At 43.0% G+C, this 15,263-nt stretch overlaps 1 protein-coding gene across 3 annotated transcripts in view; it reads left to right on the top strand.

The window, feature by feature from the left end:
* The window catches only part of tbl1xr1a (tbl1x receptor 1a), a 227,220-nt gene that overhangs the window by 170,027 nt on the left and 41,930 nt on the right, over positions 1-15,263 (top strand). For all 3 annotated transcript variants that reach the window (XM_038816622.1, XM_038816621.1, XM_038816623.1), the window contains one exon: positions 10,823-10,916. The gene's annotated coding sequence lies outside the window, so the exon portion shown is untranslated. The remainder of the gene's footprint in view (positions 1-10,822; positions 10,917-15,263) is intronic.

Here is a 15,263-nt window from a genome sequence, read left to right as displayed (position 1 = left end):
CACAGTTACTTCACAGCTTCAGGGTCCCAGGTTCAGTTCCCAGCTTGGGTCACTGTTTGTGTGGAGTCTGCATGTTCTCCCCGTTTTTGCGTCAGTTTCCTCTGGGTGCTCTGGTTTCCTCCCACAGTCCAAAGATGTGCAGGTTAGGTGGATTGACTATGCTAAATTGCCGTGTCCAAAAAAGGTTAGATTGGGTTACGGGGATAGGGTGGAGGGTGTAGGGATAGGGTGGAAGTATGGGCTTAGTAGGGTGCTCTTTCCAAGGGCTGATGCAGACTCGATGGGTCGAATGGCCTCCTTCTGCACTGTAAAATCTATGATACTATGATTCTATGGATGTATAGAAAGGACAAAATGGCATGATCTCAAGCCAGACTCCACTCAATCACAAATGACGATATCATCACGTCGGGACATGAGTCATCACACTATTCCCACCTGGTAAAACACTGAATACTGCACATCAAATGGAACTCAAAACATTTAAAAAAAGGCCTTTAAAATTAAACCACTTTTAAAGGGGATACTTAAAACTGATATTACTGTACTATCTCTACAGTCACTTCTTTTAAGACCCAAGGTTGCAGGCCATCTGGTACTGGGGACTTGTCATCCTTCAGGTCTAATAGTTTTCCTAGCACCGTTTCCCTGGTGATGGCGATTGTTTTATGTTCCTCCCTCCCGTTCACTGTTATTTTTAGGAAATTTTCTAAGTTTTCTACAGTGAAGACAGACACAACATACCTGTTCAATGACTCTGCCATTTCCTTGTTTTCTATTATCAATTCCCCAGACTCTCTAGAGGCAACTAGCTTTAGTTACTTTTTTCCTATTTAAATATCTGTAGAAACCCTTATCTGTTCTTGTATTACCAGCTAGCTTTCTCTCATACTCAATTTCTTCCTCTTTGTTTTTGTTTAGCCATTGTTAGAAGATTAGTCAAATTAGAACCAGCTAACGTACCATTAATCCTTGCAAATTTGTAGTGTTTCTTTCTATTTGGTGCAATCTTTTGACTTCTTTATTCAGGCATGGACGGTACATCCGTCTCAGCTTTCTTTTTTTAACTGTGATAAATCTTTGCTGAGAGTTATTGAATATACCCGTAAAAATCTGCCAATGCATCGCCACAGTCCTACCTTTTAATCTGGTTTCCTAGTTAATTTTAGCTGACACTGCTTTCAAATGACCGTTATTCAGGTTTAAAATGCTTAGACTCACACTTCATCCGTCCAAACCGAACATGAAATTCAACATGTTATGATCGCTTTAATCTAAAGGCTCCTTTTCCATAAGGTTATTGATTAATCCTGCCTGATTTCTCATTATCAAGTCTTGAAGAGCCTGTTCCCTGCTTGGCTCTTGAATGTATAGCTCTTAAGAAAATTGTCCTGCAAATACTCTATGAACACATCTGCCAGGCTACCGTTGCCAATCTGATTTACATCGAATCTACATGTGCATTAAAGTCAGTCATGATTATTGTGGTACCTTTCTTACACACCATTTATTTCATCCTATTTTCTCTGTCCCTCAGTCTAACTGCTGTTAGAGGGCTTATAAACTGCTTCCATAAGTGACTCTTATCTTTACTATTTTTTATCTCTACCCAAACTGATAATGCATCTTGCTCTTTTGAACTAGCGTCATCTCTCTGTACTACTGTACCAATGGCACCCTTAATTATCAGAGCTAATTCATCATCTTTTCCTAGATTCCTGTATTTTTGAAATGTCAAACGCCTTTCAATATGCAGGTCCCAGCATTGGTTACTCAGCAACCATGACTGGGATTCTCCGAAATTCCAGGCAAGTGTTGACGCCGGCGTCAGCAGGCCTCCAGGCCCAGTCATTCTCCCCGTCCTTGGGGGCCACAACGGCGTCGACGTCCCCCTGGACATCAGGACGGCCCCCTCAGCCAGAACACCAAGGTCCTGCCGGGTAAGACCATACGCAAACAACGCTGGCAGGACTCGATGGGCACTCGGCGGCCTGGCGTCGGAGTGGCGTGCGAGGATTCGGGTCTCTCTCTCCCCCCCCCCCCCCCCCCCCCCCCAGCGATTCTCCGACCTGTCATGGGCTCGGCGCATCCTGCCCCATGTCTCTGTGATGGCTGTCATGGATTTATTTATTTCTATGCTAACAATTCATCTATTTTATTATGAATGCTGCATGCTTTTAGATACAGAGCCTTTAACTCTGTCTTTTTACCATTTCTGCAATCTCTGACCTTATCTGCTCATGCATTCTTAAGTTTGTACTCTCTGTTCCTTCCTGACACACTGGTTATCCTTACCCAAATTGCAACCCTGCTGTAGTACCTCATTGTTCCCCATTGATATACTACATGTCCTCTTGCTACATATCTGATGTCACGCGATCCCATCCCCATTATTTTGTTTAACACCCTAGTTATACAACTCGCCAGAACCCTGATCACAGCATTGTTCAGGTGAAGCCTATCCCACATTACAGCTCCCACTTGCCCCAGTACCATTGCTTCGTGAATCGATTCACAGTTCTTCACACCGATCTTTGAGCCATGCATTCAGCTCCTTAATCTTATTTATCTTATGCAATTTGCTTGTGATTCAGGGAATAATCCATATTAACGTTGAGGTTATGCTTTTTAATTTAGGCCCTTGCTAATCAATTCTTAGGCAGGACCTCTTTTCTAGTCCCATACATGTGGTTGATACCAATGTGGACCATGGCAATTGGATCCTCGTCCCACTGCAAGTTCCTCTCCACCAAGACAACATCCCGAACCCTGGTAGACAACCATGATGACGTGGTCAGTTTGCGCATCCGCCCTGCAGCTTTATTCGCACAAGCTGTAAGAACATGAAACCTATTGGACCGTTACAAGGGCTGAGGATCCTCTACTTCTACCTCCTCCATTCTCTCGCTTGCAGTCACACCCTCCTGTCCCTGATCACTGGCCAAATCAGAAGAGCCTAACCTTGGGGTGTGACCGTCTCCTGGAATAGTGTCCAGTTAACCTTTCTATCTCCCTGGTGCATTGCAGTGTATGCAGATCGGCCTCTAGCTCAGTGACTCTGAGCTCAGCTCCTCAAGCTGCTAACACTTACTAGGAGCATGTTTGCCCTGGATCTCACTGATGTCTGGGAACTCCCACATTCTTCAGTTACAACACATCACCTGCCCTAAGATTTTTATTGTGTGTTAATTAATTTATTATTAAGTTATAATGCATAAACCCTATCCTCCCAAATAGTTTTACTACTGCTAGTAAACCTTACTCCTGCCATTAATTAAACTTTACAATTGTTAATACATTACACAAGGTTTGAATGATAAATGATCAAAATATTCACCTAACAAGCACTTAACTGTTTCTATCTTCTCTCGCGCACCAATTTCCCTCATTCATCCAATTCTCAAGTTCCCACTCTCTGACTAGCTGCACTCTGTAATGAACTGCTGTCTTTGTGCGTGTTTGCTAATTATTGGCATGATTCCACCTCTCCAGTGCTCTGAACAGGATACGACTGCTCATGGGCTTACCTTTCTGTCTCTTTCTACCTCCTCAGCTCCAGACTAAAAACTGTTCACGCGGCCTGACTTTTCACATTGTCAAAAACCCCTGATCCCGCGGTCCTGTAGTTGGGCTTTCGTTTTTAAAAAAAAAGCTTTGAAGCCATCTCTCATGCATGGTCGGCCCCCCTGTCTCTTTTCTCCCCATTGCCACTCTTTGCATTTGAGTCCCAGACAAGCCGGGAGTTGTAGTCCATGGCAACCGTCTTGGTCATCTTTCAGTGATGTTACCACAACCACTTCCCTTCTGCGCCCTACAGTTCCCCTCGCAGCACGACCCAGAGCAGCAGGGAGCATTATTAGGTTACCTCACACCCCGCCTACAATACACAGCAATACCAGTCCTTAGACTTGATTGAGATGTTGGTGTTAAAGCGACTGGACTAGGATAGGAGGGAGCCGTAGAATGGATGGAGAGCAGAAAAGGGTGGCAACAGGGAAAAGAGGTGGGATAAAAGGGCTTGAGGGTGCAAATTGGAGGAAAAGGTGGGGAACAGGAAGGGGAGCAGAGGCACCCGTTTGATCCTCCTACCCCAAGCCTGCTTATACACACAACTATATCCTATAATGGTATGTATAATCTGCGTGTGACATATTTGTCTATATATGCATGTTTAGACAATACTTTTCCCGAAACTGTAATGAATCTTGACATTTACAAGTGAGGCATAATTTTACTGCGTAATGGAATTTTTAACTTCTCTCCAAAATTGCTTTCATTACTCACAGGTCACAAGTAGCTTATCCTGATATGTAATAAAGATATTTTATCATTAAGACCTCAATTTGGCACCATAATTATCAGGTTAAATTAAATGGCTTGGTTTGTTTTGGAGGTGCCCTATTTCTATCTAAACAATTGATTTTCCTGGTTCTGTGGAAGAAACTCTGCTGTCAGCAAATTAAAATTATTGTTCCAGCTGCTGACTTTTCTTGCCACGTGAAGGCTAAGCATGCTTGTTAGCAATATAGTGTATTTGCAAGTGTACTTGTGCTGAACTGTTTCTCAATTTCTCTGATATTATGGAATAAATGTTGTAGATTCCATGGCACTTGGGATTTAATATTTAAACTACTACCCCCCAACCCCCACCTCATATAAAGTGTCCTAATCCTAGCCTTAGAAGTGTGAATTTCTGTATTTGATACAGCTTTGGCCACTTTTGAAGGTGTAGCAGTGGTGGATTATCGACCGTGAGTTGTGGCCTGCAGCTACCTATGAGTTGATTTGAAACTTCCCAAGCTTATTTCATGTACATAAAAGAGATCCTTGTCTGAATTGAACTCCACTAGTCTTATGCATAGGACTCCACATAGATCCTGAAGTTGAAAATAGTTTACTAATCCTTCTTACACTGTCAGCAGTCTTTGTCAAAAAGAACGGGCCACTTCTTGAAATGTAACAGATTGTGAAGCTCAGAGCAGCACTATTCCATTTGGCTATATTTAGACAATTTAAAGTTAACTTGAAGGGATGAAAATACCATCAGACTTTGGTGACACTGAATAGTGTTTGTAACTGCATGGTGGGGGAAAAACAAAACATCAGTAACTCTAATATAGCTGCTCTTAATTAAGAAAGGTTACTCAATCGATAGCTGTTCACAAGATTAAGAAATGCCCAAGTTTGAACCCAGGGCTGTGTCAAGTTGGCTGACGTCTTGAGAGTAACTGTATAGGACAACACTCACTATTCAGGCTGACATGAATAGTCAGCAAATGTGTGGTGGTCTGTTTAAAATATGTAATCCTGTCCCAGGAGGTGACATTTGTCGAACCAGCAATTAATTGGTCAATTCATTCATGAGGGGACTGCGATTGATGTAGAGTTGTGAAGCTGCATCCAACTCTGCTGCCTGTCAAGTAGTGCTGGTTACATATTTAAAATAACAGTTGGGCTGATGATTAACAAAAATAAATGTATTCTCTCATTTTTTTTGTCTTTTTAAGTCTTTTTATGTCGGGCATATTCTCCAGTTGATTGAGTTGGCAGGCAATCTACTTTCAGATCTGTTAGCAATTGTGTAAGTGTGGCACAGATTGACTGACTCACTCCCTCGAGTGCATCACTTCTGCTTGATGCCTTTGTCCCACTGAGCCGGAGAGCCCAGCTAAAATTCAATGATCAGCCATATGCTACTACTCTGTGGCATGCAATCTTCATTTTTCTTTTTGAAGCAAAAAGGATTTTGTTAGAGTATGAATAACAACACAACTGGGTAACATTAAAAAAAGAGGATTTCAAGTCAGGACTGAACCGTATATTGCTGAAGATAAACTTGACCAGGTAAAGCTTTGAACTTGCAAAACATGGTTGAGAGGTTGCAAAATTATAAAATGGGATTTTGTTTCAATTCTTAGCAGAGGGCATCTCAGCTTGGAGTGATTTATGATGATTTGAAATTTTAGACCACAATGAATGTAATAAAAAGTGAAGATTTCTTAAACTTGTTCTGTTTCTAGATATTCCCGCAAGTTGTCTAGTTGCTTACTTAAAAAAAGTATTTATCATTTCAGAATACTTGCATTCAGACATCAATATTGTAGGACTTTTTCTCCTGAAGCAGGGACGGATAAGGAGAAACTGGAGATTAAAAAAATTATGAAGGATTTCGATGGAGTGAAAAAGGAAGTGTTTATCCCCCTCTGAGTGGGTGTTAGTAACTGGGATCAACAATTTAAAATTATTTGCAGAGGTGGGTTTGGGAGTTTTGTTTATGCAGAGAGCTGTTAGGGTCTGAAATGCTTTATAATAGGAGCAGTTGGTATGGAGACCATTGTAACTTTTAAGGACATTGCACAGTACTACGTAGGACATACAGCATAGAAAATGGTCATTCGGCCCAATCACTCCAAGCTGGTGTTTATGTTCCAATCGAGCGGTCACATCTTTCCTCATCTAAATCTATCATCATCACCCTCTAATCTCTTCTCCCCCCATACACTTGTCTCACTTCTCCTTATTATCTTCAAGCACTCCACATTCCCAACTCTCTGGTAAAGACGGGTTTCTTATGAATTCTTCATCAGATACTCTTCCGGTCTTTCCTAAACACAGGGGTGGTGGACTAGAGGATTGCAGGTGTTATACTCTTGTTCAAAAAGGGGTGCAAGGATAAAGCCGGCAACTGCAGACTAGTTAGCTTGACTTCAATGGTAGGGAGACTTCTGAAAACTATAGGCACGATTTAATGAAAAAGAAAGAGTCCAGAACGCTCCAGTGAGGCCGCACTTAGCTTCATGTCCTGCACTGATGAGCTCCGGGATCCCTTGACCCCTGACTCCAGATCCCCCCGAATTTACCAATTAAGAGGGCCTAATCCCTGGCATGGGCAAGTTGGCACTGGGGCACCTTGCCACTACTGACCTGGCCACTTGGCAGTGCCCATGCCAGTGCCACCTGGACACTCTGGCAGTGTCAGGGTGGCACTAAGGGTGGCAGTGGCAAGGTGGCCAGGTGACATCGGGGGTGTGAGGGTGCCACCGTGCCCAGAGCGCCTCTTCTCCCCCCCCCAAATGTAATTATGCCTGGCCCATATTTGTGCTAAACGGTGCCATGACAAGGTCTCCCAGGCATTGATGTTCGACCCACACCTTGGGATACTCCGGTGCAGACATATTCACGTGAGACTAACTGCTCACTTTAATATGCAAATCTGAATCCTGCTCAGTGAGGGCGAGATCCAGATTGCGAGATCTCGTTAGATCCCATCAGGCATACCGAGCTGAGATTTACCGGCCTTGTGCGTCACAGAGTTGGGTGCGACAAGGCCGTATGATCGCGCCCTATATTTTGAGGGGGGGGGGGGGGGGGCGGAAATCAATAGTTAGACAACTGCAGGAGAATTGAGGAAAGTCAACATGCATTCATTAAGGGAAAATCATGTTCAACTGACAGTCGGGTTTTTTGAGGGGCTAATAGAGAAGGTGATGAGAACAACACCATTGATGTGGTGTATATAGATATTCAAAATGCATTTGATACAGTGTCACAAACCTGTGGATAAAATTCTGACTCATGGAGTAAAAGGGAAAGTAACACTTGTATAAGAAAGTGGTTTAGAGGCAGGAAACAAAGCAGTGATAAATGTTCATTTTTCGGATTTGCGGAAGGGGTGTAGTGGAATTCCCCAAGGGTCAGTGTCAGGTCCCTTGCTCTTCCTGATAATATATATTGATGGCACGGACTGTGGATTTCAGGGCATAATTTAAAAACTTCATAGAATCATAAAATTTACAGTGCAGAAGGAGACCATTCAGCCCATCGAGTCTGCACTGGCCCTTAGAAAGAGCACCCTACTTAAGCTCACACCTCCACCCTATTCCCATAATCCAGTAACCCTGCCTAATCTTTTGGATACTAAGGGGCAATTTATCATGGCTAATCCACCTAACCTGCACATCTTTGGACTGTGGAAGGAAACCGGGGCACCCAGGGAAAACCCACGCAGATATGGGGAGAAAGTGCAAACTCCATACAGGCAGTCTGGCAGATGATATGGAGATTCGAAACATTGTCAACTGTAAAGAGGATAGTTTCGAACTTCAGAAAACACAAGCATGTTGGTGGATTGGGCAGATAAGTGGCAGATGAAGATCAATGCAGAGAAGTGTGAGCGTATTCATTTTGGCAGCAAGAATATGGATAGACAGGATAAAATACAGGGAGACACTCTAAAAGAAGTGCAGGAACAGAGAGACCTCAATGACTATAAGTCGTTGAAGGTGACGGCATGTTAAGAGATTAATTAATAAAGCAAGGAATACCTTTGGCTTTATTAATGGGGCATTGAGTACAAGATTAAGGAGGTTATGTTGAACTTGTATAAGATGCTTCATTTGGAGACTGCAAGCCATACCTGAGGAAGGGTGAGAAGACATTATAGAGAGTACACATGAGATTCACAAGAATCCTGGAATAAAGAACTGTAGCTATGAAGATAAATTGGAGAGATTGAGTCTGTTTTCCTTGGAATAAAGAAGGCCAAATAATTCTTTATAAAGGTATTCAAGATCCTGAGGGGTATGGGCAGGGTAAATGGTGAGAAATGTCTTCCCACTTGAGAGTATTAAAAACGAGAGGGTACAGATTTGCATAGATTCAAAATTAATTGGCAGAAGAAATAAAAGTGATGTGAAGAATTGTTTTTCATCCAGCAGGTGGTTGGAGTCTGGGATGAACTTCCTGAGAGAGAGTGGTGGAGGCAGGTTCGATGGATCTATTTTTTCAATGTGCAAGGTTATGAGGATAAGGCAGGGGAGTAAGATTAGGTAGTGTTATGGGCCAGGGTTTAGAGAACCCCAAAGTGTATGATGGAGTTCATCTGACCCACAACTTTTAATAGGTGTGGTACAGCAGAAATGGAAAAGTATTTTTCAAAGCAAAACAATGTTTATTCTATGAACTCAGGTTAACCTTTTTAAAACATAGAGTGAACATCTTAGCAACCATCAATTCAAATACAGCCCCCAAAGAATACAACACTAAGTAATCCTTAATAACTTCCCAAACAACATCCAGAAGACAAAAGAAACATATTTTAACAGAAGCACATCAGGTTTACATTGACTACTGAGAACATTTATAATTCTGAATTCACCAAATGATCAAGAGATAGTCTTTTCATGGCAGAAAGAAACAGCAGTACAGCTGCTTGTCTGGCTTCAGCTCCAACACTGAAAATGAAACCAAAAAGAAACAGACACACCCAAGCTTTTCTCAAAGAGAAACTAAAAAACAGAGCCAGAGCTCAGCTCCACCCACACTCTGACATCACTACAGTAACATGAGCAGCCAAACATTTCTTAAAGAGACATTCTCATGATGGTAGAGTGCGCTTTCAGAGGGCAGACTTGAAGGGCTTATTGGACTCCTTTTGCATTGTAATGATTTTGTGATTAGGTTTGTTTAGTGACTATCCTAGATTGATGTCTTCTAGTTATGGTCTTCCCCATAGCAGTTCCTCTGTATTCACTCTCCGCAATACCTTTCATGAAAATATCTCAATTAGGTCACCTCTCAACTTCCTTTCTTCAAGCCTCATGTCCATCCTTTCTGATATGTTTACCCAGGCATTTATGATATCATCTTTGTAAACCTTCTCTCCAGTGCCTCGATATCTTTGTTTTAAAAATATGATGACCAGAACTGCACGCAGTGCTCTTGAATGTAGACTAACCCAGGTTTAGCATAACTTCCCCACTTTTCAATTCTATCCCTCTGGAAATAACGCCCAGTGCTTGATTTTGCGATTTTAATGGCCGTACTAACCTGTGCAGCCCCGCCTAGTGATTGGTGTATTTGTACTCCGAGATCCCTAAGTCCCTCTACCTCATCTAGATTTGCATTTTCTGAGTAACAAGTGACCTCCCTATTCTTCCTACGAAAACGTACCTCACATCCATCTGTGTTGAGTTTCATTTGACAATTCTTTGCCCATTCTGTATGTTTATTAATATAGATAACCATTTGAAGTAGAGGAAAATAAGAGATGTCAGGAGAGATCAGTCAGATTAGTTTGAGTTTTGGATTGCAAAGAGCTGGTATGGACTGGATAGGCCAGTTGGCCTCCCACTATAGTTTTAACGAGAAACCAATACATAATACGGATCACAAAATTTTGTGTGAACCGTAAACTGGAACACTCCTATCTTGCTATATAATACTGTTCACTAGCTGATGAAATCTGGACCCACTTTGAAATTTACTGTTTATATTTAATTTTTTACCAGTAAGTAAAACCTCTGGCTTGATGTCCTGGGAATAATTGGTTAAAAGTTTTAATCTGTAAAACCTGACAGATTTCCAAATGAGATTTTTGTGGTACAATTTATGAGTTTTTGATGTGCAGTCAATCCTGTTTGAACTCTAAATCACAGAATTAGAATAAAAATAATAGTCTGAATTGCTTTAAAAAATCCTATTCCTGTGTTGTCTGAGAAAGTAAATATATAACAGATGTTGGGCAATGACCCTTTCATAGGGTTCAAATTCAGGCCATGCTTTTGGAATAAAACAAATTTCTTCAGGGTCCTAGATCCTTGTACAGGCTCAACCACTTCTTAATGGGCATATCTTTGCAGAACACCTAACTGCCCAGCAAATTTTAATCAAAAGCTACAGATTGCTATGGGGAATAAAATGATGCCACACATACTTCTGTTAGTACTTAAAAGATGTAAATTGACGTTCAAGCCTCTTTCGATTTCTTTTTTTTTAAACTGCACAATATTAGTAAGCACTTTTGTTCTTTTTGCCTTTCTAGCTGTACCACATGCCAAGTGACCTAAGGTGACGTAATACATCCATCCTTGATTGTCCTGAGGGTTCAAAATGTGCTAGCAGCCTATTCATGAAAGGTAAGATTTCTGTCTTCTTTCAAAACAACATGGAGCAATTGATTTTCTGAATTCGTTTGTCTTTGCTTCAGATAATTTTTGTGTTTTGCAATGTGTTTACAGGTTACTTCACTTGAAAGCATTTAACTTGAGGGCAATTTATTGCATATAGTAAATTTGTTACGTAACCAAAAAGGTGAATTACTGACAACTATCTTGGAAGAGGTGTTGGGGAAGCTTATTTTAAATAATATTGCAGCTGTTTTGTTTATAAAAAGTAAATCAATTGATTCTTCAAACAAAATGTGTTAATATTTTGATTACAACCTACATTGTAATGTTGGTAAATAAATAAGGACAACATTATTGGGGCATACAAATTAAGGGAGAGGTAGACCACTCGACCCTTGAGTCTGCTCACCATTCAATAAGATAATGGTTGATCTAATTGTAAACTGCTATGGGCCAGGGTTTAAAAACTCCAAAGTGTATTGTGGAGTTCTCCTGACCTATAACATTTTGTTGAATTTGGCTAGGATGAGCACAAGAGCCTTCACTTGAGGTGTGATTCAAGAGTCTTACTAGACACGTTAATCAAAATAAGCTTTATTCTAAGAATTTAGTTAACATATATATGAACAAACAGCAAGAATTTTTATCAATTACAAACATAAACACACCCCACAGCTACAGTAATCTATGTATAACACTTAAATAATTCCCCCATAACTGTTCCAATTCAAAACAAATCCCATAAACCAAAAATCACTTTTTAAGGACATGGCCCAGTACTCTGCATTCTCATTTGAATAAGACTGGCTTTCCCTGAGATTCTGACCCAGTCTAACCAGCAGGATTAAACCCTTCCAGAAAGCAAACTATATCTTACCAAAACAGCAGGGAGCTATAATCAAATGTTTTTTTTCCTGGAACAGATATTTAAAATGAAAAGAGAGAGACAGGCCAAAACACTTCTGTTCTCTGTCTGAGCCCACAGCAGCCAAATGTGAAAGTGAAAGTAAAACTTATAGCCACAGCTTAGCTCCACCTACAAAAATGACATCACTGAAGCCATGTGATAAGACAAAAACCTTTCTTAAAGGGATACTCCCATGATAAAACTCAACTCAACTCAACATTCCCATCTATTCCCAAAAACCTTTCATCCCTTTATCAAGAGTCTATCTAGCTATGCTTTAAAAATATTCGAAGACTGCCTCATCCATCTTTTGAGGAAGAGAGCTCCAGAAACTCACTTCCCTTTGAGCTCCTGACATTTTCTCCTGGATCTGCCCAGCCACAAAGACCGTGTCTGTAATTTGCAGATGACTGTTGCCTGATGGCTCACTCTGTACTGGACATACAAAGGATGCTTGAGCTCTTCAACATCTCCTATAAGAGACTTGACCTATCTTTAAACATCACCAAGAAGATAGTGCTTCACCAACCTTCCGCAGGCCAGATGAGCATACATATGCCATCCATGTAGACAGGGTGCACCACTTCCCATATCTCAGCGGCCACCTCTCCCAAGGGACTACCATTGATTAGGACGTCCAGAACCATGTCTGCTGTACCAGCGATTCCTTTGTGCCAATGTGTCGTTGACAAGACGGACTGATGGAAGTTAACAAGGGTCCTGGTTTATAAGGCTATTATGGTGAACACCTTCCTCTTCTGTAGTGAAACCTCTATTTTCTATCAATATTACCTTTAGATCCCTTCCATCAGTGACGCTTGCATCAAATGCTGGGGGTGAAATTGGAGGACCGCCAGACCAAAGCTAGCATTCTCCCTGAAGCTGTCTCTGCCAGCATTAAAGCGCTGCTCCTGCGTGACCAACTTCGATGGCTATTGTGTCTCGATGCCTGGAAACTGCCTCCCTCGGCAGATTCTCCTCTTCCAGCTTTCTGTTGGCCAACGGTCTATGTGCGACCAAAGAAAATGGTATGAGGATATGCTCAAAGCCTCCCTAAAGCACGGAGACATTAACACCGTTGACTGGGAGGGGAAGGCTGCAAACCCCTCAGCATGGCTCCACCCAGTCCAACAAGGTGCAAGTTGTTTCAAGGCTCAGTGACTTGGCAGCGAGGCTAAACAGCGGTGGCAAAGGAAGGAGAGGGAAGCCAACCTGGTGCTGCGATTCCACATACTCATGCAACGACATCGTAATAATAATCTTTATGCCCCCAATCCAGAAGAGCATGTAGATCCAGAATCTGGCTCCTCGGTCATCTGAAGACGCACCAAGCCTGCCTGACATCATTCTTGATTTCAAGGGACTGCCACTGCTAACTCTTGAGAGAAAAACAATCTTCTCACCTCTTTTTCCCTTATTTTTAAACCATGATCCCTAGTTCTAGATTCTCCCACAAGAGAAAACATCCTTTCCGCATCCACCCTGTTAAGATGCCTCAGGATCTTCTATGTTTCAATCCAGTTACTTACTCTTTTAAACTCAGTGGATATATGCCTAGCCTATCGAGCCTTTACTCATAAGGCAACTTGGCTATTCCAGGTATTAGTCTAGTTACACCTCCTCTGAGCTGCCTCCGGATTAAATGGATTGAAAAGGCCTATTACAATTTGGCTACTTTTCATTTTCATTTTCAAGACAAAGGCCAGCTTCCAGAGTGGGCACTTCTATAAACTGAAATTTACTTTTGCTTACAAAGTATTTTGAATAGTGAGATCTTAAGTGAATGGTAACCCCCATTTATTGCTCTTGAATGCCTCAAAATCAAAAAAAATGTCAACATTGTCAAGAATGCATAGCTCAAACCAAAATAATGGTCTGGATTTTGAGAGAAGTGAGGTCGTCCAGCATGCCAAACAGCTGGTGTAGCCATGCCCCCTAATGGTGCCATGTCTCCTCGTGACATCACGAGCTGATAACCTGCTCCTTGAGTTCAGCCCAGCTCAACAGCAGAGAGACAGACACCTGGGGCGAAATTCTCCGACCCCACGCAGGGTCGGAGAATTGGCGGGAAGCGGCGTTATTTCCGCTCCCGCAGGTTTGGTAATTCTCCCGCCGGTCATAAACCGGCGTTGTGCAAATCCCGCCGGCAGCCTGTGAAAACAGCTGGCGCCGGCGGGATTTCATTTTTAAAAAAACTTACCTTAAATCTCCGGCCCGGATGGGCCGAAGTCCCGCCGCTGGGAGGCCTTCTCCCGCCGCCGAGGTTTAAACCACCTTGGTGGCGGCGGGCTCAGCGGCACGAGCGGGCCCCCGGGGTCCTGGGGGGGCGGGGGGCGAACGGACCCGGGGGGGTGCCCCCACGGAGGCCTGGCCCGCGATCGGGGGCCCCCCGCTCACTCTGCGGGGCAGTGCCGTGGGGGCACTCTTTCTCCTTCCGCGCCGCCACGGCCTCCTCCATGGCGGACGCGGAGGAGAACCCCGCATCGCGCATGCGCCGGCCGCCGAAAACCTTTCGGCCAGCCCCGCTACAGACGGCGCCGGGTGTTTGCGCCAGTCTACCGGTGCAAACTGCTCCGGCGCGGGGCTGGCCCCCAAAGGTGTGGAGAATTCCCCACCTTTGGGGAGGCGCGACCCCTGGGTGGTTGGCGCCACTCCCCTACGCCGGCACCCTCCGTCACGCCGGGTAGGGGAGAATCCAGCCCCAGACCAGAGAGGAAGAAACACAGGTAGTTTATTGAGACGCAGACAGAAAAACACATACACAGATGGAGAGAGACTTAATCACGACACAGGCAGATAGAAATGGAGATAAACTCTGGAACCATACTGATCGATGGAGAAAGATACCCCCAGATGTAGAGAGAGAGTGAGTGCTTTGAGACGTAGAGAAATGGAGAGTCTGAAGACCCAGATCCCAGGAGGAGAGACGAAAGACTCCGGTCCCATAATTTAATAGTGCCAAATCACCTAGGCAGGCTCTACAATAACTAATATCAGCTGTAAGAAAATAGGCATTAAAATCATTCTAAATGGTTAGCAATCACCCCATTCTTGAAGTGGCCCAGCGGGACCGTTGGTGTTTACCATTGTCGGGACTTTAAATCTGTGTCAGTTGGTTTTGATTAAGGATGTGTAACCTGGAAAGAAAATGAATGATGAACAGAAGGAGTACAATAATAGTCTGATAGCTTTTACTGTTTTGAAAAGTTTTAGAGATGAACACTAGCAGCCCTCAGTAACATTTATAACTTTGATAATTTGTCTTTGATTAAAAAAAATTGAGGGGAGAGGCACTTGGGGAGTCCCCATAACCTATGATAAACTGCTGCTTCACAGCTCCAGGGTCCCGGGTTCGATTCCCAGCTTGATCACAGTCTGCACGCTCTCCCCGTGTCTGCGCGGGCAGTGTTAATGTAAGCCTACTTGTGACACCAGTAAAGATTATTATC

The sequence above is a fragment of the Scyliorhinus canicula genome, chromosome 13, assembly GCF_902713615.1.
Source record: "Scyliorhinus canicula chromosome 13, sScyCan1.1, whole genome shotgun sequence".
NCBI classification, from domain to species: domain Eukaryota; kingdom Metazoa; phylum Chordata; class Chondrichthyes; order Carcharhiniformes; family Scyliorhinidae; genus Scyliorhinus; species Scyliorhinus canicula.
Note: the sequence above shows the minus strand (reverse complement) of the source record. Positions and strands in the feature narration are given on the sequence as shown.